This window comes from Equus asinus, chromosome 23, assembly GCF_041296235.1.
Source record: "Equus asinus isolate D_3611 breed Donkey chromosome 23, EquAss-T2T_v2, whole genome shotgun sequence".
In the NCBI taxonomy this organism is placed as follows: Eukaryota; Metazoa; Chordata; class Mammalia; order Perissodactyla; family Equidae; genus Equus; species Equus asinus.
The window spans coordinates 58985016-59008787 of NC_091812.1; the positions used below are offsets into that span (position 1 = coordinate 58985016).

Below are 23772 nucleotides of genomic sequence, written 5' to 3' on the forward strand. Positions count from 1 at the left end.
ATAAATTTTGCCCCAAGCTCTGGATCAGGGCAACAGATCTGAGAGCATATGCCTCCTGTCTCCTTGCAGATCGATCTCACAAATAAAGCTACTTTTCTTTTCCCAAAGGCTGATGTCATAATAATTGGCTCTTTATGCACATATGGTGGTGAGCCCTTACTTAGCAAAAAAATGACTGAGCTCATCTCTGTACGGGGGCCTTGGCCTTTCAGAGTGAAGAAAGAGAAGACAGACCCTCACCTACACAACCATTCATTGGATGGCTATCTCCCAGCACCCCAGAATCTCTCCCATCAGATTATTGTCTCCTCTTCTTGGGAATTAGATCTTTCTTCTCTCTGAAAGCTCTTTCTATAGATATTGCACAGGTGGCTCTTTCTTATCATCCAGGTCCGTGATCAAAATGTCACCTCTACAGTGAGGCCTTCCCTGACAACATGATTTAAAGTGGCTGCTTGGACTCTCAATTTGTTTTACTTCCAACTCAGCACTTATTATTACAGAATATTTCCCTTCACATATTTTTATTGCCAATGGATCCCATACCCTATACCACCCATTTATAACATAAGCTCAATGGCAACAAGGATTTTATCTGTATTGTTTACTCATATACATACGAGTAATGAGTTAACATAATAAGTGCTCAATAAATGCTTATTGAATGACTACATGCATGAATGTTTGTTTTGGTAGGCCAAGAAAGGTGGCAGAAAGAGAGCTGTTTCTTGGGAACCTCTTATTTCAACATTGACAATAGCTAACATTTACCAAGAATATGCATAAATATGTAAGTGATTATCTTGTCTAATCTTCTAAGCACCACCATAATATCAGCATTGAAAAGGAAAAATGAGGTGGCATCCTGACCAAATCTACCCCAGATCCAAATAAAAGAGATGGGATCTAACTGATCCCAGAGGAGTTATGCTTCACTCCCATATATGCCCTTGGACTCTGTTTACTTGCCAGACATGTGCACAAGATTTGTTCTGAGCTTCCTAGTGCTCCACACACACTGCAAATAAATCTATTTCCTGATCCAGTGGAATCATAAGTTAAACATAAACAAATGTCCAGGAGAAGCCCTTCTATTTGGAGTGTTGAGACTGGGGGGAGGAATGTCCCATGGTCTCCTTAATGGAGAAACATTATAAAGGATGAGGAAAACCACACCATGAATAGCATTGCTACAATAAATGCAAGCATGGGTCTCTAGCATCTATAACACAAATCAGTATAAGTTGATTGCATCGATTCAAGCTGTGGTTCAGTGGAAACACTTCTACAGAGTAAATACAAGATTGTAGTAGTCTTGTTTAATCCATTGATAAAATTTAAACTCTACAGATGAATGAAAAGGATTCCTATCATTCGGGCAATCCTCCCTCAATATTACTTCTTGCAATTACTTTGCTAATTAATACTGGCTGGCAAAAATTGTGATGTATATACTGCATGATGAGTAACAGACCACATATATTTGTTGTTTCTAATTAAGGACATATCCATAAGTTTAAAAACATACATAATTTTGGCATCTTCTCAGAAGCTGATATGCCTAACCAGAATTCTTTCCTGAAGAGGCTACCATTGTACCTACGCAGAGAAGAATAAAAGGGCATACCTATAGCCAATGTCTAGATTTGCCTCAGGACAAATGCTGATTTTATCCAATACATGAAGAGAAGTCTGAAAGCCCAATATCTTATCCTAGTCATAATCCTAAATCAATAAAAAGTAAGTAAAGCACTCATAAAATATTTAACTTTAATCTATGCTGCAAAAATGCACTGCTAGGTAACTAAATAATTCTTGGGCTCTAATTCAAGGTCAGTGAAATGGTAAAGCATATAGATTGTCATGGTTGATGTTAAGTCATTCTTACCATCATTAGTTATTACATGAGCCTCAATGACAACATCATATCGTGAGCAGTAGTTTTATCATCCTGTTTTCACAGACTAGTAAACTAAGCCCCAGAGACCTCATATAAATTGCCAGAGTGATAGATGCTGTGAATGAGAACCCAGGAATGCTGCACTGGGCCTGAGATTGTGACCGCTAAAACATTCTGCCTCATTATCGGCAACTGACACCAGATAGATGAAATTCACAGATTTTTGGAGCTAGAAAGAATCTTGGAGTCATTTGCTTCCCTTTTTTATCTTACAGAAGAACTAAAACAGAGTAAATAGTTGACTTCAAGTCCATATCCTAGTTGGTAATAAAATTAAAATAGAATAATTCCAGCACTTTTTCTAAATAAAATTTCTTTATATTAAAATCATCCTAAATTAAGAAAACAGAGTATAAAACAGTATCACTTAGTAAAATACAATGACATAATGATGTATATAAGGACATTTCTCCACACAAAAGACCACCAAAGAATGACAGAATAATGAAGGAGATGCAAACTGTCATCTCTTCAAACACCGGTTGATACATGAATCCTTGGTGAGAAGCAGTTTTCCAGGCGACCACACCAGGTGCCATCTCTGGAGGCAGGACTCTCAACCTTTTATGCAGAAGCCCATTCTGTTTTGGGAAAGATTCTACTTTTTATAGTTTTTTTGTCTGTTTTTTGTTTACTTAAACTATATCTATATAGTATTATTTTAAAAATATTTCCATATTGGGTCACATTACACCCAAATGTCCCAGGACTTCCTCAGAGTCACAGCTATAGAGTTCAACCTCTCTTTCATCTGACACTAATTCAAATATTTACAGAGAATTATCATCATCTCTAACACCTGCAAGTTTTATCTTCTCAATAAGTCATACGTAATTCTTTCAAACCCTCAAATTCCTACATTATCAAGTTTCTCTGAGAAGTTATCCTCAAGTTTATCAATGCCCTTCTTGAACCTATGGGCTCAGCTCACAGTTTTGGGAGAGTTCTCCTATTCAGAGTGCTGACCTGTATTACAGCCCCTTCTCTGTGCAATGTGCCTATACTAATGTCATCCACATCCTAACTGCACATCCATCATCACACTGGTGACACTTACCTTGAAACCTTGAACTTAGGATTCTTTGTACAACATAAAAATGTCTCTGCTAGATTTACAATTTATCTCACTCTTAGCTAATATTGATTTTTTAAAAACAATATTCTCCTGGCTTTAGGATGGAGAAAATAATTGTCAAAATCACACCAAAGGTTCTGAGGAAATAAAGATTAGCAATAAAAATAACTAGGTAAATAACTCAGTACTTGTATGTGTTGGGGGAGGGGGCAATGTTAACATCTCCCTTTGTCATTTTAGATGAAGACTTGATTGTGTGACAAAGGAGAAGGAGCCATTGTTGGGAGGAGAGGAGGCTGGAAATAGAAGTGGAAATGAGCTCCATTGTTAGAACAAGAACCTAGGGAATGCGGGAGCCCTCCTTTGATTCTGCATATGTTATATGCTTAAACTTTTGTTAAAACGGAAGATTCCATATGGCTTTGATGTTTTAAAAAAATCCCATCAAAATCAAATGAAATATTAATTTTCAAAATAACCTCTAGTCATTTAATAAATCAATAGTGTGTGGTTCATTTTTTGCTGCTAAAAATAAAAACACCTCCTGCCTACTATCAAGGTACATCTGAAGACAGCCAGTGTTCTGTGGATTCACAATCAAGGATAGACTGTAGAACTTCACATAAATTCAAGCAGGAAAAAGAGGTTAATTTACTAGGATTACTTAAACGGGCTAAAGGAACTATGAAAGAGTATACTCAGAAATATTCAAAGAGGCAATTATATCTCACAGTATCTTCAAATCATGTCAAATTTATCACATTTTAAGTGCCATTAAATGTCCTTTTTGATTGGAAGAGCCTGTGAATATAGACAATTTTGTGCTGAGCAAATGAGCAGTTTCTTCCAATTCTCTTCACACAACTGTCCTGTCTTTCCTATTATCTCATCCACGCCAACCTGATGGAGATCCTTGTAAAATGTGAGCCATATGCCTCATCATGCAGCTCATGATTTAAACTTGATCAATGATGCCTTTACTTTTTAGAAAATATGACCAATTCCATATATTTTGTGACCTGTTTAATTTCTCTATTACTCCTTGCAATACACTTCTTTCTTCATTTAAATCTATATTCTGTGCATAGGGAGTGCCAGTTTTCTCTGGACCCCAAAAGATTAGCCTAGACTGATGTGTGTGTATTGATGTGGATTAAGGCTGCCCCAGCTAGAGAAGCCCAAGGTGACCTGGCCTACATGCCAAACTATACGACCCAGTGGACTTTTTTTATGGTATGAATTAGGACCGCCCCAGGGAGAGAAGCCCAGGGCATCCTCACCTACATGCCGATCTATATGGCCAGATTCGTATCTAAAGTTATATGACCGCACAATAACCAGACCCCATCTGCACTGAAATCATTTAATGACTTTTTACATCATCTTTTCTTTTGTTCCAGTAAAAATAAGTCACGTACCCATGCCTTATAAAATTAGCCCTAACCCTCAACTCGGGGCAGCAGCAGGAGCTCTGACTGCCTGTGGGTCTTGTCCCCACACACTAGCTCTGCCTGCCCATGGGCCCTGTCCCCATGCCAGCGGGGGCAGCAGAAGCGGCAGCAGCAGGAGCTCTGACTGCCCGTGGGTCTTGTCCCCACACACCAGCTCTGCCTGCCCATGGGTCCTGTCCCCATGCCAGCGGGGACAGCAGCAGAAGCTCTGCCTGCCCATGGGCCCTGTCCCCATGCCAGTGGGGGCAGCAGAAGCAGCAGCAGCACCAGCTCTGACTGCCCATGGGTCCTGTCCCCATGCGGCAGCAGCAGGAGCTCTGCCTGCCCATGGGTCCTGTCCCCATGCCAGCAGGGGCAGCAGCAGGAGCTCTGACTGCCCGTGGGTCTTGTCCCCACACACCAGCTCTGCCTGCCCATGGGTCCTGTCCCCATGCCAGCGGGGGCAGCAGCAGCTGCCCTGCCTGCCCATGGGCCCTGTCCCCATGCCAGCGGGGGCAGCAGAAGCGGCAGCAGCAGGAGCTCTGCCTGCCCATGGGTCCTGTCCCCATGCTATTCCACACTATTCTCTAAATAAAAGAGCACTACTGCCAGATCTTGAGAGTCTAAGAAATCTTTCTTTCGACTCCTCGGCTCACTGACCCCGCATCATGTATGTGTGTGTATATCCACCATTTGAACCTGGGGAGACCACGTACATACAAGTCATTGCTTCCTTGCTGTTATGGTTTGTCTGACAAACCTGTGAAGCAGTGCCGGAAGCACACACATTCCCTTTCCAGGAAACCCATTTTTCAGAAGAAAATGTTCTTTGCTTCATTTCTTGGTGTTCATGAGGACACAGGTGACGCAGCCCTATATGTCTCTCTTGAGTTGCATTAAGTGAGCCTTTCTCAACAGTTACTAGCCAAGACTTGCCTTCCTGGGCACGCTTGGATCCTCAGTTCCTTTCTCTGTACTTTCAGGTGGTGAAAAGAAAGCAGTGATTGCAAATGTCTCAATTTACTCTCTAACAACTGAAAACAAAAAATAAAACGTAAAAACCTTATTGTGATGCTTGGTAAATGACCACCAGTAGAGAAAGAGAAGGCGGAAAAACTAGTAAGACTTTCCTAAGAAAAGAAAGTCAACCATATCACACATGCATAAGCCATAGAAAGGGCACGAGGTAGTTTTTACTCTCTTAGTTGTAATTTTTTTAAATACAGAGTAAGCAAATGTTATGCCTTCCAGGAATACTTTTTAAAAAAGCCCAGAAGTAACTCAGCTTCCCTTTCAAATTAATAGTATTATACTTCCAACATCACCACCCATGTCAAAGTATTAAGAAAGAAAATGTCTTTAGCCATTACACTTTGTGTGTAACATTTGTACAAGCTAACATCGTGTTTAAAAGAACAAAAATTACTTTAAGCAAACAAACACAGTGTGAAGACTGTCAAAACACATCGCATGTAACATGTATGATAGTTTTACAGAGAAACATGTCTAAGTCCAGCAGTGGATTGTCAATATGCCGGTAACTTTCACCAGCCACTTTGGGGCTAACAAACCAGAGCGACTACTTAATTAAATATATGATTAAATAAAAGAAAATTAATGTCCTGCTTGGTATAAAGAAGATAAAGCTGAAGACACAAAATGGTATTTCATCTTATCCTGAAAATATAATTAAAATAACTTCAGTATTTACCTCATATGATTAAAAATCCACTGGACACTTTAGAAGCTCAAGTGGCTCATGATGCAGCTTTCCAGTGGCACTCTTCAATTCCTATAAATAAAAGGAAGGTGAAAGAGAACATTTAGAGCAATCTATGTTTCTGTAAAATGATGCTGATTAGCTATGAAATGTTTATTATCGCTCCACATTGCCATTTAAAAAGTACCTCCTTATATATTGCTGTTAAATGCACAATATAGCATAGTTTTTGCTAAATGCTCAATATAGCAATGAAAGTTATGTCTGTCTGGGACTTCCAAGGCACTAAAAGAGACTCTGGATAATGAAACACTACAAAAAATAAAACCACTCAATTGCATGTCATTTTACTGGGAAAGGCTGTTGTACTATAAAAACGAAAGCATTTGTAATTGAAATGGTTTCTTCTTATAGTACACACCTTACCAAGACAAACATTTTTCTAGTCATAACACCAGGTTATAAATAGTAGGGGGTTTTGGCTCCTTGTTTAGATTTTACTATTGACTTCTTTACTAAATTGTAGCAAGTATTTTCAGTTTCTGTCCCATCATATTCCTGGAGAAGATTCATAAATGTGGGAAATGATAGTCATCCATTTGATAAATTGATATGCAACTTAGATAATATACACCATATATAGTAAAAAAAATTAAATAACAAACTTTCACAACATGTTTCAATTATCTATGGAAGAAAATTTTTGAGTCATTATTTTTTCCCATATACTTGCTAAAAGAGAAATAAAGTGATAGGCAAGATATATAGGTACTTCACCACTGCCCATTGTTACTTCTCTGTTTCCCGCAGGTAGAATGGGAACTCTTGCATTCCTCTCTTACATCTCCCTCACTCCAAGCCTCATGCACATACTGTTAAATTCAGGTAGAAATCTCAATGAGCCAGCACCACGGACATCTCTCCCCCACCCCCACCCCTTTCTGAAAATCTCTAATCCATTAGGTGGCAAAAAAGGTCAGAGTAGAAACAGAATTGGTAGGGAAATGGTGCTCCTAACCAAGAAGTATAACTTTGTCAAGGTACATGTAGCGGGTTAGAACACAAGTAAATGGGCATCTTCTAATTCTATTGCAAGAGGAATCACATGGAGTTATACTTTAAGGACTGAATTCATACAAATTGCATTACAACTTAATGTTTCTAAAAGCCACACATGTATATATATATTTATATGTAGGTGTATATACTGGTTCCCTCACTATGTGCTTGTCTCTTTTGTCTATTCTTGAGTATTAGAACTCATTTTGAAGAAAAGATGCTTTCCAGCCAAATAAATTCTGCATAGCAAATAACATGTCTCATTAGAGTCTAGAAAGACATCGGATGCTACATTTACATGAGGAAGAAACGAACTTTGAAAGGAAGCATTAACCACTTTTGGCAAGAAAGGGAGTATTCTAAAGTTCAGAATAGTGGGACATTAGGGAGAAAGATACTGAAATACCAGGAATGGCTGCCTAGCATTTTATAAATTTCTGGACTATCCTGCTTTTGGGCAAACATATCAACTAATCCAGTGCCTCATCATCTTCTAACTCTGTGTTCACAATTGCTTGCCTTGCTCTCATTTTGTTACTGATAATCTACGTAAACAATCCTAGACTTTCTTTGAAGGCTTACTGTGACAAGTGCTGTGACAGGTACTTTCATGTGCCTACCTCATCCAATCAACAAGATATATATTGTCACACTTTGCAGAGAGCTGCCATTGTCTCACATATTGTATATCTCAGCATAAAAATCCTACATTGGAAGTTGCATGTTCCATAAAAGAAAGTGCTGTTTCCAACTAATTATAAGTTTTAAGTTCTATATCTTTGATTTGTTTAAAATGCTTTTTGAATGTCTAACATGTTTACTGAATAATTAAAAATGTACATGGCATGTGAAAATTACCAAACAAAATCCATTATCTAATTACTCGAAACTTGCATTTCAGCATTCCAGAGGGGTGGGGAGATGATCCTGGAACCTCGCAAGTCCTTTCGTTTATGATCACGTTTAAATTAGATTTATGACATCTTTAAGGAAGTTATTATCTCCAACTCTCACACTGGAATTTCAGAAAATTAAGACCAAATTAATTAAGACCAAATATCGTTTGAAGGAGATGAAAAATAAGCTATGATGGTAAACAGTATGAATGCAAAAGAACCCACTAGATATATAGGATTAGAGAGAGACTATTTTGCTAAATGAGAAAACAAGTTGGGAACAGCTAAGGTAGTGGAGTAAGAAGGTGAGGGAAATGTGTTGATAAAAACCCATTAAAGTACATGTGTCTGTGGGGTGTTTCTTTTGGTGGGAGTTTTCTAAGTAGAATTGTCTAAGTAGAAATTCTTGGGGCCAGCCCGGTGGCACAGCGGTTAAGTTCGCACATGCCGCTTCTTGGCGGCCTGGAGTTCGCTGGTTTGGATCCCGGGTGTGGAAATGACACCACTTGGCAAAAAAGCCATGCTGTGGTAGGCCTCCCACGATTAAAGTAGAGGAAGACAGGCATGGATGTTAGCTCAGGGCCAGTTTTCCTCAGCAAAAAGAGGAGGATTGGCAGTAGTTAGCTCAGGGCTAATCTTCCTTAAAAAAAATAAATAAATAAAAAGAAATTCCTTCAGAGTTTCCTGGGTTGTTAATAGAACATCGGAGGAAAGAAATGCAAAGCTGTAATTCCTAAAAAGTAGATCAATGGTTACAATAATGGGTCATCACATTCTGTACCAAATGGTGACAAGAAAGAAGAAGTGCCAGGCCCAGATGTGGTCCTAGATCATGGGGCTCACTCATCTTCACTTGGGGAGATCCTTCACACCAAAAAGATTTGGAAAGTAGCAGAAAGATATTAGTAACAGAACAAAAATTGTTTAGAGGAAGAAGAGGGAAAGTATGAAAAATCAGTTTCATAAGAATTGGTGGATGTGACTCAACTGAGCTGGGGACGAGACTCAGAGCAACGAATTGGAGGAACCGGGCCCTCCACATTGAGGACGTTCAATACAATCGCACCTAAAGCAGGCAATGTACCCAAGAAAGTCCTCAGAGTCAACCTCGAATAGGTTCATAAAACACACACACAATTTTTTACCCTAGGTCTACAAAAATTAAGTATTTTTTTCCAAGATCATATGATTAATTACTGAAAGGAATAAAATAATATTCTAGAACTTCTGGCTTCCAAGTCAGTATCCTTTTCACTGCATGATATTGCCTCTCTTCTTTCTGTTGTCTTTCTATAATGAGATGATTATACATTACAGTTGATTCCAAATATGTGTGCAATGCTAATCAGAGAGTGACTCTAAGTGCAGCATCGGGTTAACGTGAGGATTAAAGTACAATGCACTTACCACCATCCCTAGCACTCAGTGACTGACTAAATGGCAGGTGTATTGTCTACAAATTACCAAGAGGAGGATATAGTGGTGAGGAGAGAAAAAAATGTTAAAGAGGGTCAACGAAAATGCTGGAACAATAATTTTAGAGGGATTAATAGTTTTAAGATACTATAGGGGCTGATTTAATCCCTATTCAAAGAAGTGACTTTAACTTCAAGGTTAGAGGTATGCAAGTGTAGTTTATAAGGGAGTAATTGTTTTATTTACTTCTTTGGACGAGTATATTAATCTCCAAGAATAAGCAATATTTTAAGTTGATTCAAACAAAGATAAGCTGATCTTTTAGGTTTATGGTGGTGGTAGAGAGTATTTGAAAACAAAGGAAAAAAATAGTTTTCTTAGACTTTCAATGCTATTTTAGAGAGAAAAATACATACCTACATTGTGAATATTTCTAGGTATAAACACCCTTTAGTTATGAATTTACATCTCTATCATTACAAGTATTTAGGAGGAAAAGTTTGAAAATCTCTACTCTAAATTAAATGGTTGACATTTTTATCATTCTTCTCTCTTTCTCCACAACATTTTCTAGTAATTCCCATACCTGATTTCAAATTGGGGGAAATGGGAGAAGACTTTTTCAGAGGAAATATATGTGGCATCTTCTCCTCAAAGGAAAGTAATCCTCTCACTTACTGAAATTTTTTATTCACTATTATTAATGCTTAGTATACAATAGTCTGTGGACTCTGTGCAACCTAATTTTCTATCACTGTATTTAAGAATCTATATTTAAATATATATTCTGAAATGATCTATTTGTTATGGTTGTAACTTTCACACAAGACCATGTCTAGGGCATTAACACAGAGAAAACGATGTGGCAGAGTTTATCATGGTGAAAAATTCTGAGCAATGAGTTTCTTGGATGATCCCTTAAGGCAAATAACAGAGCACCACCTAAGGAACGTTCAAGTGGTCTACAGTCTCTGACTTGGAATTCCATCAACACATTGGAGGGCTGAGATTTTGTCTTAGAGAACTGATCTACCCTACACTGTGGAGAGGGAGTCTGTCATACACTGAGAACACCAAATGTTTTGAATTGTTATATGGCATCTGAATCCTCTTCACGTTATATTTTTTTTTCTTTTTAGCCATAGAACAGAAGAAAGAAGTGAGATAACCTGTCTACTATGTTCCTAGATATGATGCTTTAAAAGCATTATTTAATTTATTCATCACAAAGTAAGTCATGTGAGGGGCCCAGCCCAGTGGCATAGTGGTAAAGCTCAGCATGCTCCACTTTAGCAGTCCAGGTTTGTGGGTTCAAATCCCGGGTGTGGACCTACACCACTGATCAAGGCATGCTGTGGAGGTGTCCCACACACAAAATAGAGGAAGATGGGCACAGATGTTAGTTCGGGGCCACTCTTTCTCAAGCAAAAAGAGTAAGATTGGCAACAGATGTTAGCTCAGGGCCAATCTTCTTCACCAAAAAAAAAAAAAAAATCATGTGAGATAGGAATGACTGTCCCTTTGCAAATATGGAACTGAGGCTTAGAAAGTGACACAAACATTTTTTTAAGATCATAGTTCTCTTCCTTTCCACTATATAACACTGCCTCCAAAATATCAACTATGGATGCCTTTGGTCATGAGACTCATTGGAACAAATACTAAATTGAAAGCAATGTGCTTAGTAAAATTTGAAAACTGTAATGAGTGCGGTTGACCAGAACCTGATGATTTAAGTGTTTTATCATTTTCGAGGTTGTTAAATAAAAATGAAGTTATGAATTAAAGCTTTCCTTTTCTTCTGTTTGTTGTGTGGCTCTTGTTTGAAAGGATGGTTATTAAAATGCAATACAGTCTGTTTTGCTAATTAATGTTAAATTTTAGACTTATAGTAGAAAATTTTTATTCACATTTATAAAAACATAGGATCGAATGTTTTAAACAAGGTGTTTTTGCATGAAAAACTAACTCAATTAAAAATATGATATTTGTAGCAAATTGACATAATATAAATGACATTTCCTGGAAACATAAATTTACTTAACATTACGTTTCCATTAGGATAGAGAAAATAGAATATATCATTCATTCAATCTTAACTCTAATATAACAAAGCTATGTAATTCTTAATTTTAATATCATAAAACAGCTATGCTAACATGGAGAATTAAACCATATAATTCTAACATGGTAAATTAGCTATACTATTTACTCAAGCAAATAGAGAATATAGAAGGGGAATAGGAGAAATATTGAGGGTTTTGACTGAGTAATTTTGACTCTAGTATTCATTACAACTTCTTAGTATTAAAAGTGAACATTTTTCCAAGTTAAAAAAAAAAAATGGCAGCATTACTTGACAAAATAATTCTACAGAGATTCCACTTATAACACGTTGCCCTAGACAATGCCAATAGAGAATCTTGCACTCACAGGACCTAAATGCTGTGTTATCAAAAAAGGCACATTACCTGTTCTTCAGTAGAGAAAAGCAGTAGTAAAAGAAAGAATTTTGATTCTTCTCTATTTTAAGTCGTTTAGTTTTAAACTGCTTTGTTTGGTGGCTCCCAACAGAATGAAGAGGACATTACTCTGGATTGTTGGGTGGCTTATATTTCCTTTTGTTCTTGGCTTTCCTAGAGATGTATGTGGTGGTGATAATGGCATTTTTATTTGCTTTAATCTTTCAAAACCCAAGAGTGAAACAAATATCCTGTTATCTTTTTATTAGGTCGCTCAAGTTAAAAGTTTTCATCGTCTTTAAACTTTTAAAAAGTTAAAATTCTACTGCTGCAAATTCTTGCAAGTGAATCATATCCTTCATTTGCTCTTAAAATATATCTTTTAAGAATCTGTATCTTCAGACTACACATACATACACATATAAGACAATTTTGTGCCTTTTATATAATAATAATAATAATAATAATAATAATAATAATAAAATGCTCACTGAATGATTTCCTTATGCCAGGCACTGTTTTAAGTACTTTACATCTATTTTCTCACTAAATTTTCACAACAATGGAATGATATTATTTTTATCCCAATTGAAAGATGGCAAATTGAGACACAGAGAGATTAACTAACCAAGCAACGAACAGACACCAAAGTGGCATGACTCCAGAGTTTGAGCTACTAATGACAATGCAATACTACCTCTGATTATAAGACACTAATAATGGCATTCTGATAATAGTATGCACAAAAACGTTCCTTAACTATCTTAACCACACAATCAAAAAATATCAAATCATAGAAGTACACATAGGGTGGTAGAAATATTTTCACGAAAAATCACAGATCTAAGTATTTCTGAAAGCATAGGCCATTCCTGCTCAGCTTACCAAATATACACAATGTCTGGTAGAGTACTAAACAGGTAGTAAACCAGTATCTAGTAAATATTTGTTGTATAAGAGAATTAACAAACAAAATAAGAAACTTATGTGAGCATTGGCATTTCTGCAAATCCTGGCTCGAAGTGCCAGCTCCAAACACACTAACCAAGTAGACTAGTTCAGATTCAGCACACATCTTCACTGGGTTCACACCTCCCATTCTTCACCTTCAACTCCAGCATCCAACACTCTCATGGAGTTTCCCGAGCCCTAGTCACCTGGGTCCCATTTATAACTGCCTAAATACATATTCATTAAATTCTTGTTCTGTGCTACATTCATTTAATAAACTACTCTCATGAAAAAAATCCAATGTGATTCCAGTTAATACTGGCACACTTTCACTGGGAATTTTGAGAGAAAATATCATAATTCAGGATAGTAATCCTACTGGTGAGAATGTCGGACAGTAATACCTTAGCTCAGAAATCCAAACCCAGAAGCCAATACCCTATTGTTGTCCTGGGTTCTTCCTCTCGCACCTCCTCAGGTGCATCCTGAATCCATCCACATGTTATCATCTCTAGTGCCGCCCCACTGTCCAAGTTGTGACCTGTCTCCTGGATTACTCTCATGGCCTCCTAACTAGTTTTTCTACTTGTCCTTCTAATCCATTCTCTAAAATCCAGCCAGAATTATCTTAAAATATCAATTGCATCGTTTCTCCATAAATGATTTCCTTTTGTACTTTAAAGATCTTCTTTCGTTCTTTTCCTTCCTTCCTTTCTCTCTCGCTCTCTTTCTGACCTCAGTTGACTTCTCCAGTCCCTCTTCCTGGCCTTCTCTCCCTCATGCTCCAGCCTCCACATGTGCTGAAAGCTGAGCCCCATATCCAGGCCCTCACATGAGCTGTTCCTCTGTTAGAGCAGTCTTCTCCCCTCTCTTTGTCTAGCCCTTAGATTTCACCTTCAGTGTCACTTTCAAATGTATGCCTCATCCTAAATGAGAGTCCCCTTTGATATTCTATTATGGCTTCCTCAGGTTTTCCTTCCTGTCATTTCTCAGAATACTATAGTGGTTTTGAGCACAAGATTTATACCGACACTTACTAAGTTTGAGTCCTGTATGCACCACTTGCTAGATTGCACAACACTGGAGAAGCTGTTTATCCTTGCCATGCTCTGGTTTCCTCACATAAAATGTGATACGATATTATCTACCTAAAACGATGGTTGTGAGTATGAAGTGAGCTAATACATATCAGCACTCAGAACAGTGCCTGGCACATTAAGCACCCACTAACTGTGAGCTATGACTATTCAGGGAAATTATATTTATCTGTGGAATTATTTGATTATATCTTGCATTTCTCATAAGCATGCAAACTCGAGGTGAGCAGGAACCATGTTATATTCTTACCGCAACAAATTTGGTGCCTCAACAGTGCTCAGCTTATGAGGAACTCAACAAATACTTATTGAATGAATCAGTTAAATAAATGCATGAATCTACAAATGAACAGAAGAAAAAATTTGGAAAAAACAGAAAATAATACAGATCAGCCAGTTTTGGACAGGAGGGTCTTTGACATCCATAAAATTATACAATGTAGACTGAAGGATAATATATGGCAGTCTGTTTCACTTGTTTGGAACATTGACTGCCTCCAAAGAAACTCTTAATACTATAACCATTCAATTATTTCTCAATTCAAAGGTATTTGAGAAATGACTAAGACACCTGAAAAAATTCTTGGGAGGTTGTTGCATCCCCTTTCATTTCTGTCACAGGTGGTCATTAGGGAATACAAGAAATGTGATAACTCAGGAAAAAGTTCTGATATAGTATTTCTGAGTTTTAAAAAAAATCTCTTCAGTATTATCAAAGCTACAATACAGTTCTTTAGGACTAGACTTTACTCCTAGAAAAATCTCAAAATCCAGTTCCCACATAATTCATCTTCTAACTTTGGTTCTGATCTCCTTGAATTGCCGTTTGAAATATTCTAAGGCATAATCAATGAGGACTCCTGCCGATGCTTTTTGGAAAACGCCTGCTACTCTACTCCTCATAAAAGAAGACGTAAGACTCCTATTGCAAAAAATGACATTAGATACCTAGTGTGCATCACCCTTCCAGTCTCTGTTTAAATAAAGATTTGGGGATAAAAGTATAAAAAGCAAGTGTGCACACCAAGAACTGTTGAATTGCTTTTTCTCTGCTTTCTTAGGAATATCCATTTTGTCCTTTAATATCTTATAGCTAGCAACTCATCTTGGCAACACTCTTGACAGTGTTTGTGCTTAACCTTTAGTTTCCTTCTCTAATACCAGGGTAGCAGTGTCATTGTATATACTTAAGAACTGGGGCTGGGGAGTCATTTTGAGTCATGGATCAATCCTAGTGTCTTCTGACATGGATGTTGTTCTTTATATAAGATATGGAAAACTATATTGAACAATATTGTTCAACAATATTCTCTCTCTGCAGAACCCCGTATAATCTTCAGAGTATCTTCCCAAAATGTGTTCCTTTAACTATAATAGTACAGCCTAAGTAGTATCTGAAGAATTTAGAAAGAAAAATCTACAGTAGAAATTAGGAAATAAAGTGTAGAGTAGAGAGAAATAGGCTCTTCTCAGAGAAAGTTTATGACTCAATCACCCATACAATAATTTTCATCTAGAAAGACCCATAAAATAATCTGACCTCAAATCATATTTGAACATATCAGGAAGTAGAGGTCCAGAGGGGCTGAGTGACTGGTTGATAACAAGCTGAGGTGGGAGCAGAACCTAGCTTTCCAGATCCTGTCGTGAGTGTTCTCTGACTTACTTCACCCTCAGAGGACACTGTTGCCAATGCTTGAGCATAGTGGTTAGGTTTGTATTCAGCACTTTCCTGGAAGGGCTACTCCCTACCAGCCATATGTCTATATGGAAAGGGGCACCCTTTATAAGAAATGGGCCTGTGAACTGAAGACAGTCACTCTCAGTGATGCTGCTCAGTCACCTGAACACTGGGGCATCGTTACAGCTCTGGAAATGACTTCAATAGAAGTTGAATGGGGCTCACGGAACCCAACCACCCTGGCCTTTTCTAAACCTGTTCCATATTTTCTGGACTGTGTCTTATTTGCATGTCTAGTCTTTGCTTTAAATTTTCACTTCTTACAAAGTAATCTACTAATGAAAGAGTCATAACCGAAGTCTGGATTCAATTTTTATAGGTCATCTTGTAGGCTTTTTCCATAGTTCTTATTAATACAGGATATTGCTTAGGGATCTTGAGGAGGTTTTAATTTACTTTCCTGAAGCTTTTCTTTATATCATTATTCATTTTTCCAGATAGTTTTATAAGACAGTTTCACTATTATGGATATAATTCTATAGACACGAGTCTATATTTTGTGTTCTCAGAAATAAAATTTGAAATTAATAAAATATTAGAAAAATTTTGGTCATTCAAAATACATTGCCATATATTTAAAATAATTGGCAAGGATTTATGGAACAATATTAATTATGAATATTGAGAAGCTTTTAGATTATTTTGAATATATTTAATAAGAAGAAATTATACAGAGTTAAATAATAGAAAGAATTTTATATTAGAACTTAATTATAGAAAGTTGGTTCTATTTCTATGGCAGATCAGTGTTTATTATTTTAAAAACACAGGAATGGAAAAGAAATTCATATTTTAACCAAAGCTACAGTGAGATGTCTTTGAATTAAGGCTAGCAAAACACATATTCTCTGATGTAAATTATTCAGTTAATTGGCAGAGTGATGAAAATTGGAGAACAGACAAAAAGAACGATTTTTGAGTACTCCCCCCTCTCCCCATCCTGAGATAACGACAAAAAGAACCCATCCTAATAGCTAAACATATTATAATCTATTTCTGATTTTTTCTTTTGTAAACAATGATTACATTTTGGCTTTTTTCAATCATGAAGTTGGAAATGACTTTGTTATAACCGTTATTCAAACCCAAAGGATATAGGCAGGATTAATCCAAAGGTTGCAAATGCCTATTGTCTTAGTTTTAAAACAGGTCTTCTGAAAAAGTCTCTTTGGTTTGCTCCAGTATTTACAGCATTTATTTACATATTTCCTAATATTGTACCCAAAACTTTGTCCACTGCCTTACCAATACTTCACATTAAGTCAGTGTTCTCTTCCCATGCTGTTTGCTATTAATTCAATCGAGGGCAGAAAGCACTTTCTAAAGTCATATAACCCTTCTCCAGGGTCCATGTAATCACCACTAAGCAAGGCAAATGAGCCTACCTAAAATTTTAGCCAGGTTTTGTGCCCACCAGGTCCCTGTGAACTACAAACTGATCCCTAGATGGGCACATCCTCAACATCCATCTGGTTTTGCACTATGCCTCTTCTACTAAAAATGCCCTTCCAGTGTGTTTTTGTGGGAAGATCATAAGCCATTTTCTTATAGATGGCCATAAGTGTCACCCTTAAGACAAGCCTTCTAAGCTCCTCCACCCCAAGCAATACAAATGTGCTCATTTCCTCCTGTTTGCCCCCAAACAACTGGATGCACGCCTCTATTACAGTTACCTCATCACATTGTAATTATTATTGACATAATATTGACCTGGTCATCACAAACTATAACTTACTGTGCTCCTGTCCCAGTGCCTGCCATATAACCAAGGCTCAGTAATTGTTTGCTCACGAAATAATCCTGTTTATAATGTATTTATACAACCATGATGAAAAGTCTGATGCAGAATGGCAATCAAGCTGTCTCAGGGAAGTTTTGTCATTCACTCATTCAGCATCTGATACGTGGCAAGCATGTCTAACGCCCCTCTGCTTTCTGTAGAGACAGTGTGGGAAAATAGAAGTGCCTAGCACAGAGCAGATGCTCATTAAATAATAATGTATTTCCTTTTCTCCCTCCTTTTCCTCTCTGTGCAGCTATTTCTCACATAAGGTCAAACAAACACATGTATTACGTACTCTTACTTTTTAAATACATATAATGATTTATTAAATTTTTGCTTCTCTTCTTTCAATTTGTTGGCTTTTATACTCTTAAACCAATTTTTGTGCCCCTTAAATTATTTTATTCCCCTTTTATGCATAGAATAAATAAAAATAGCTAGTTTCAGACTACACCAGGTATTTAAAATTTTATCTTTCTCATTCTTGCATCATTATTTTTAACCTAGATCTTTCTTCCAAATATTATTTTTTCCCCTTCTGGTTCCCCCAAGTTCTCCAGTCTAAGAGAGACAAGGCTCTCAAGAAGCAATTCACAGGAACATGCAAGTGATCTAAGTGTGGCTCCTCTCAGGTGAATCTTTTTTTGTGTGTTTTCCTAACTAGTGGAGCAGCTATTAGAAATCAAAAGACATGAAGCTCTGGTGTGAAATTTCAGGGTCCACGGTACCTGGTGGAGCAGAAGTAGTAGGCACAGTGGTTATGAAAATGACTGTTAAGAGTCAGATAGACTCGAATTTGAATCTCAGCTCTGAGAGCTACCAGCTGTGGAATTTTGACAAGTTGCTTAACCTTTGTGACTAAGGATCTTCATCTTCAGATGAGGAATTATGCTATAAAACAGGCACTAATTTATGCAAAGTCAAAGCACAGTGGTTGGTAAATAGTAAGTATTCAGTGGATAGCTTTATCTATTAATTACCATTACAATAACAAAAAAATCGATGTCCTTCCCAAGAGAATCTTTTGTTTTTATTAAACAAACTTCTGCTTTTGTGTGTGTTTGTTTGTATGTGTGTGAGGAAGATTGGCCCTGAGCTAACATCTGTTGCCAGTCTTCCTCTTTTTGCTTGTGCCAATCTTCTATTTTACGTGGGATACCCCCATAGTGTTGCTTGATGAGTGGTACTGGGTCCGCGTCTGTGATCCGAACCTGTGAAGCCTGGGCTGCTGAAGCAGAGCACACAAATGCAACCAATAGATGATGGGGCCAGCCCCATAAATTTCTGCTTTTATAAAGATTACACTACATAGAGTTACTCAATAGAAAAATCTGTGATTTGGCTTTCCATTTGGCTTTTATTTGAAATCGATTAGATTTCTCTGTTTTTGGAATCATATTATATCATGTCTCTCTCATAACTGATCTTCACATACACCTTTCATTATTTCTAAGTGTTAGTCATTTTGGAGAATGACCCCCTTGCCTTTGAGGTGCTCCCTAGAACTCTTAAAGCGAATTTTATATTTTCCCCTTTGCTTATATTCCAAGTCTGAGATCTCCAAGACATCTTACAGATTTGGTAACATCACCCCGCTACTTATTTTTACATGTTGTGTGTGTGTGTGTGTGTGTATAAGTCTCCACATACCATCTTTCTTACCATTCCCCAAAGTCTACTGTGACCATTCACTTGCACTATTACCTGCAGAGTCAGTACCAAAAGTCATGCTTGCATTCTAGAATTCATTCAGCTTGGGTCTTGTGTGGCTGCATGATAAATTTTTACTATTTGTACATGTATGTGATGTGAGTGTGAGGGAGGGGGTTGTGGAAAGAGAAAGAGAATCAATAACCTAAAGTTCTAGCAGTATAAATTGGACAGTTTAACAGCAGCTTAATTTTCTTTCCCGCTGCCATTTTGTTGTACTGTGTGGAGAAGAAATTGGGAAAATTAATCAGGCCCTAAGATCTGGTAATTGGATATCACATGCAAAGATCCTCAAGCCTTACATCTTCCTGATATAATTGATGAAGACATTCTAAGCGCAATGTAAGTCTCTGTGCTAAGCATAATTTAATGCAAATGCTTGACCAGATGATTTTGTAAGGGCAATATCCATTTTTCAAAATTAAACAACTGACATTTTAAATGCCCAAAGGCTCCGATACTGTACATATTATTGATTAAACCGACATTTTAAAATTACTATAGTGCAAAAGAGCTCATTAAAATAGAAAACTAAATTTTTTTGGCTTTTAGTAGCTCAAAATTGGCCTAAACACTAATAGTGCAAATGTTTGGCTAAAATACTGGGTGGAAAATTTGTATCAATATTCAAAAGTCCTCAAGTAAGATTTCATTTCATAGAGTACAATCTTGGGACTGTTTTCAAACTACATAGATATATAAGCAGCAAGCAAAACATTTGCCCTTTAATCTTGGACTATGCTTTTGATCTATACTGAATAGTCAGCTTCTAGACTTAATCCTACACTTTACTGCTCTCTAGAAACAATAACAAGCCTTTGAATGCAGTTTCATACCCATTGAACGTTTTTGTGTAAGTTAAGCTTGCTGAAATATTCATTTCAGCCCTTTTGCTTTCCTTGGCTTAGATAATACCAGAGGAGATTTCTGTTGTTGTTGTTAAGGAAGAGTCCCCTGACCTAACATCTGTGCCAATCTTCCTCTACTGTACTTGTGGATCACCTCCACAGTATGGCTGACAGGCAGTTAGGTGCACGCCTAGGATCTGAACCCAAGAACCTGGGCCACCAAACCAGAGCATGCTGAACTTAACCACTACGCCACAAGGCCAGCCCCATTCCAGAACAGATTTTAATAATCATTTCCAGTGATATGAGAGTCTAAACATCCCTAGTCCACTGAGGATGCGATTTTAAAACAATAGAACTCATGCTGAATATAAGAAAGAGATATCTTTAAAAGATCTACCATTTCAAATTCTGTGTCACACTTGTAACAAGTATTCAATTTAACAGGGGTGAGCCATTACACTACTTTTCAAGTTGTTTACATTATTGATGATATTCAGGGAAGGAATAGTAGGGGAGATGACAAAAATACACCTGGGCAATGATAAAAAAATAAAATGTTATGAAAAGGGAACATTGTAACCCACAAACAATCTGTGAAAGCTGGGTAAACTCCACGGGTTAGGAAACACTGATATATTTATGCTCTAGACAGTATGTCTGCTCATATTTAGGGCTGAGCATAGCCTTTATATAGAAGAGAAACACGAATGATAGGGTATTAGAGACAGAAGCATTTTTTAAATTCTTGAATACACTACTTCCTTCTACAAGGGCAGCGTTTCATTTTCGCTATAATCAAAATTGACCTCAAGTTAATTTTCAGTGTTACGTTTGAATTTTCAAATAATATACTTGAATAACCATGTCAAGTGAAATTCCTTGGCCATTTTTAAAATGGTGGAAATTGTAAGAAACAGAAGCTATCGTGAATACTGTACCAGAGGCTCTTCTGTAATATATCTTCTGATAATAAAAGAGAGCTGTTCATCAGAGTCAGCCCTTCTCACTACTCATCTGAATGAACATATGTAGGTCATTCATCCTCTTTCTCTCTCTTTTTCCTTCTCTCTCTCCCTCTCTCAGATCTGTCTTACTCCACAATGTGGCTGTTGCTCAATCTATCACATTAACCTCTGCACACTCTTTGCACATGGACATTCAATAAATCAATGCAGGCTCAAACTAAATTACTATGTATGCAAACGACCTAACAATTATGGTGTTATTTTGCTTATTTTAGTGGAAATATACAAAGTACGGCTATTATTTAATATTTTGATGCCAATTCCATTTTCTTACTGAAACAGGGTTATACAATAACATAGTTTTATTGTAATAAGATATAACGATTGTGCCCAAAATCACAAATTGAAAAGCTGCCAAGTTACAGTTATCAGCATGGATTCAGTGAATGAGAAAAGGAAAAAGTATCTGCTGCATAAAGCATGGACAAAAGTAAATAGTTTGAAACCTTGTAAAAAGTTCAGTTAACTTGGAACAAGCTCCTGAAATTTTGAACCCAACCCTCATCCCTTGAAACAGTTGTATGCTCATTCTCATAGTTACACATATGGTAAAAAGCGAACCTTCGCCTACAGAGCTGCTGCAGGCTACAGTAAACACCGGAGGGCAGAAATACATTACCTCTGGCAGAGGGTATCACAATGACCCTATTAAACTCCTTTAAGGATTCACTTTATGATCTCAGTTCATCAGTCCCCTAAACAGCATTTTTGGGGAGCACTTAGAAGGAACGACTTCTCAGTCAAACACGCACTGAGTCAAGAACAAGCTCAGAAGTTATCCAAACAAAGCTTCTCAAGTATGGAATAAATTAGCCTGCTTGGGTACAGACTGAATAATATGCCTGTGTTTTTTCAGTGCTTCAACCTAATCTATTCGCCTCAGGCTTTTTCTAGACCTAAAATCTCAGGCTGTCAACATTTTCTGTAACCACACTCCTTTAAATGGAGAAGTGTCATTGTTTCAAGTGACATGGTTTCACTAAGGGAAATTGCCCGAGGAAGGATGCAGGTGTATCTCCCATTCAAAAGCCCAAAAGGTATGTTCCTCATTTAAAAATAAACTCATTGAAACAATGAGAACTAATTACCACAGTCATTTATTGTCAACACAACTAAGTACAGGCAGGCAGATATAATAACATATGTGTAAATTACTAAGCAAGTAGAATAAAAAGGAAGCTCTACTCTGAGTCACCTTCATAGTACTGCAGAAGTGCTCACCAAAGCCATTTCTTAGGTTCTGTTTTGTGGTTTCGTTAGTAGTAGTATACAAATATCTGTGCCCATAATGCTTTGTCTGCCTTTCTTTATCCCCTTAGTTCATTTTGATTTCTCCATGTGTATAGTGGACAGACTCCAGCTGGCCGCCCATGATCCTCATCCACTGGTGTTCATGCCCTTGCAAAATCTACTTCCCTTGATTGTGGATGAGACTTGTGACTTGAGTCTAACTGATAGAATACGGCAAGGTGATCACATGTCATGTCTCTTCCATGAGTATGCAGGACTGTCTCGCAGCAGACTTTCTCCAGTCTGTTCTGGTCCTTGTTGCCTTGATAAGTAAGCAGCCCTCTTAGGGAAGCCCACATTGCAAGGATCTGTGGGCAGTGTTTAGGAAATGTGATCAGACTTTATGAACAGAAGGCAGTCAATAGAGGCTTAGGATGGTCACCAGTTACAGCCAGCAATAAGCCAGGGCCCTCGGTCCTACAACTCCAAGACAATGAATCTGTCAACCAATTGAGTGGGGTTGGACAGGGACCTTCCCCAGTTGAGCCTCTAAATAAGAACATGGGCCAGCCAACACTTTCATTACAGACTTGGGTGACCCTGAGCAGAGGACCCACCTAAGCTGAGCCCCGACTCCTGACTCACAGAAACTATGAGATGAAAATGTGTGTTGTGTTGATTTAGACTTTGTGGTAACTTGTTAGATTGCAAAAGAAAACTAATACAATGTATATCAAGAAAAGATAAAATCACTCATGGCTAGTAGTACCACCATCTACCCATTGTTCAAGCTAGATTTCTTTCTCCAACCCTGCTCCCTCAGCCGATTAGTCATCAAACCCAATGCTGTGAAATGTCACTTGATCACTTTTATTCTTTCGTCCCTACCTACTGCCCTTGACCTGGGACATGCCTTCATCATTTCCCACTAAGAAAAATAGTTGGAGTCTGTTTCTAGAGCATTTTATTTTACCTTCATGAACACTTTTGCAAATATTTCTCAAAGTTGTTTCTAGAGGAGATCTTATCATAACTACAAATCAGGAAGAAATGCCTATCTTTGGAATTTCTATCTCCTTCACTTGACTCCCCATTCCATCCATCCTCTCCCAGTCAATTTAGGCAAATCTCTCAGTCCACCATTCCATCCTTCCGCCTCACACCTCCTGACAACGAACCTCTCAGATACTTCACAACCCTTCACATTCTGTCAAGCTAACTCACTCCCAAGGGTTAAAAGACTATAAAGCTTAATTCTATTTGCATTTTAATAGAGACTCATACAGGGACATATGGGTGGGGTTTGTAGAAAATCCAGTGTGATGCTGGCTCGACATCTACCATACCTCTTAACACACACAATGTC

The 23772-nt window shown here is 37.6% G+C and overlaps 1 protein-coding gene across 4 annotated transcripts in view; it reads right to left on the reverse strand.

Moving 5' to 3' along the window:
• LINGO2 (leucine rich repeat and Ig domain containing 2) overlaps positions 1-23772 on the reverse strand; it is a 1114992-nt gene that overhangs the window by 632043 nt on the left and 459177 nt on the right. For all 4 annotated transcript variants that reach the window (XM_044756857.2, XM_070495517.1, XM_044756855.2 and 1 more), the window contains one exon: positions 6177-6257. The gene's annotated coding sequence lies outside the window, so the exon portion shown is untranslated. The remainder of the gene's footprint in view (positions 1-6176; positions 6258-23772) is intronic.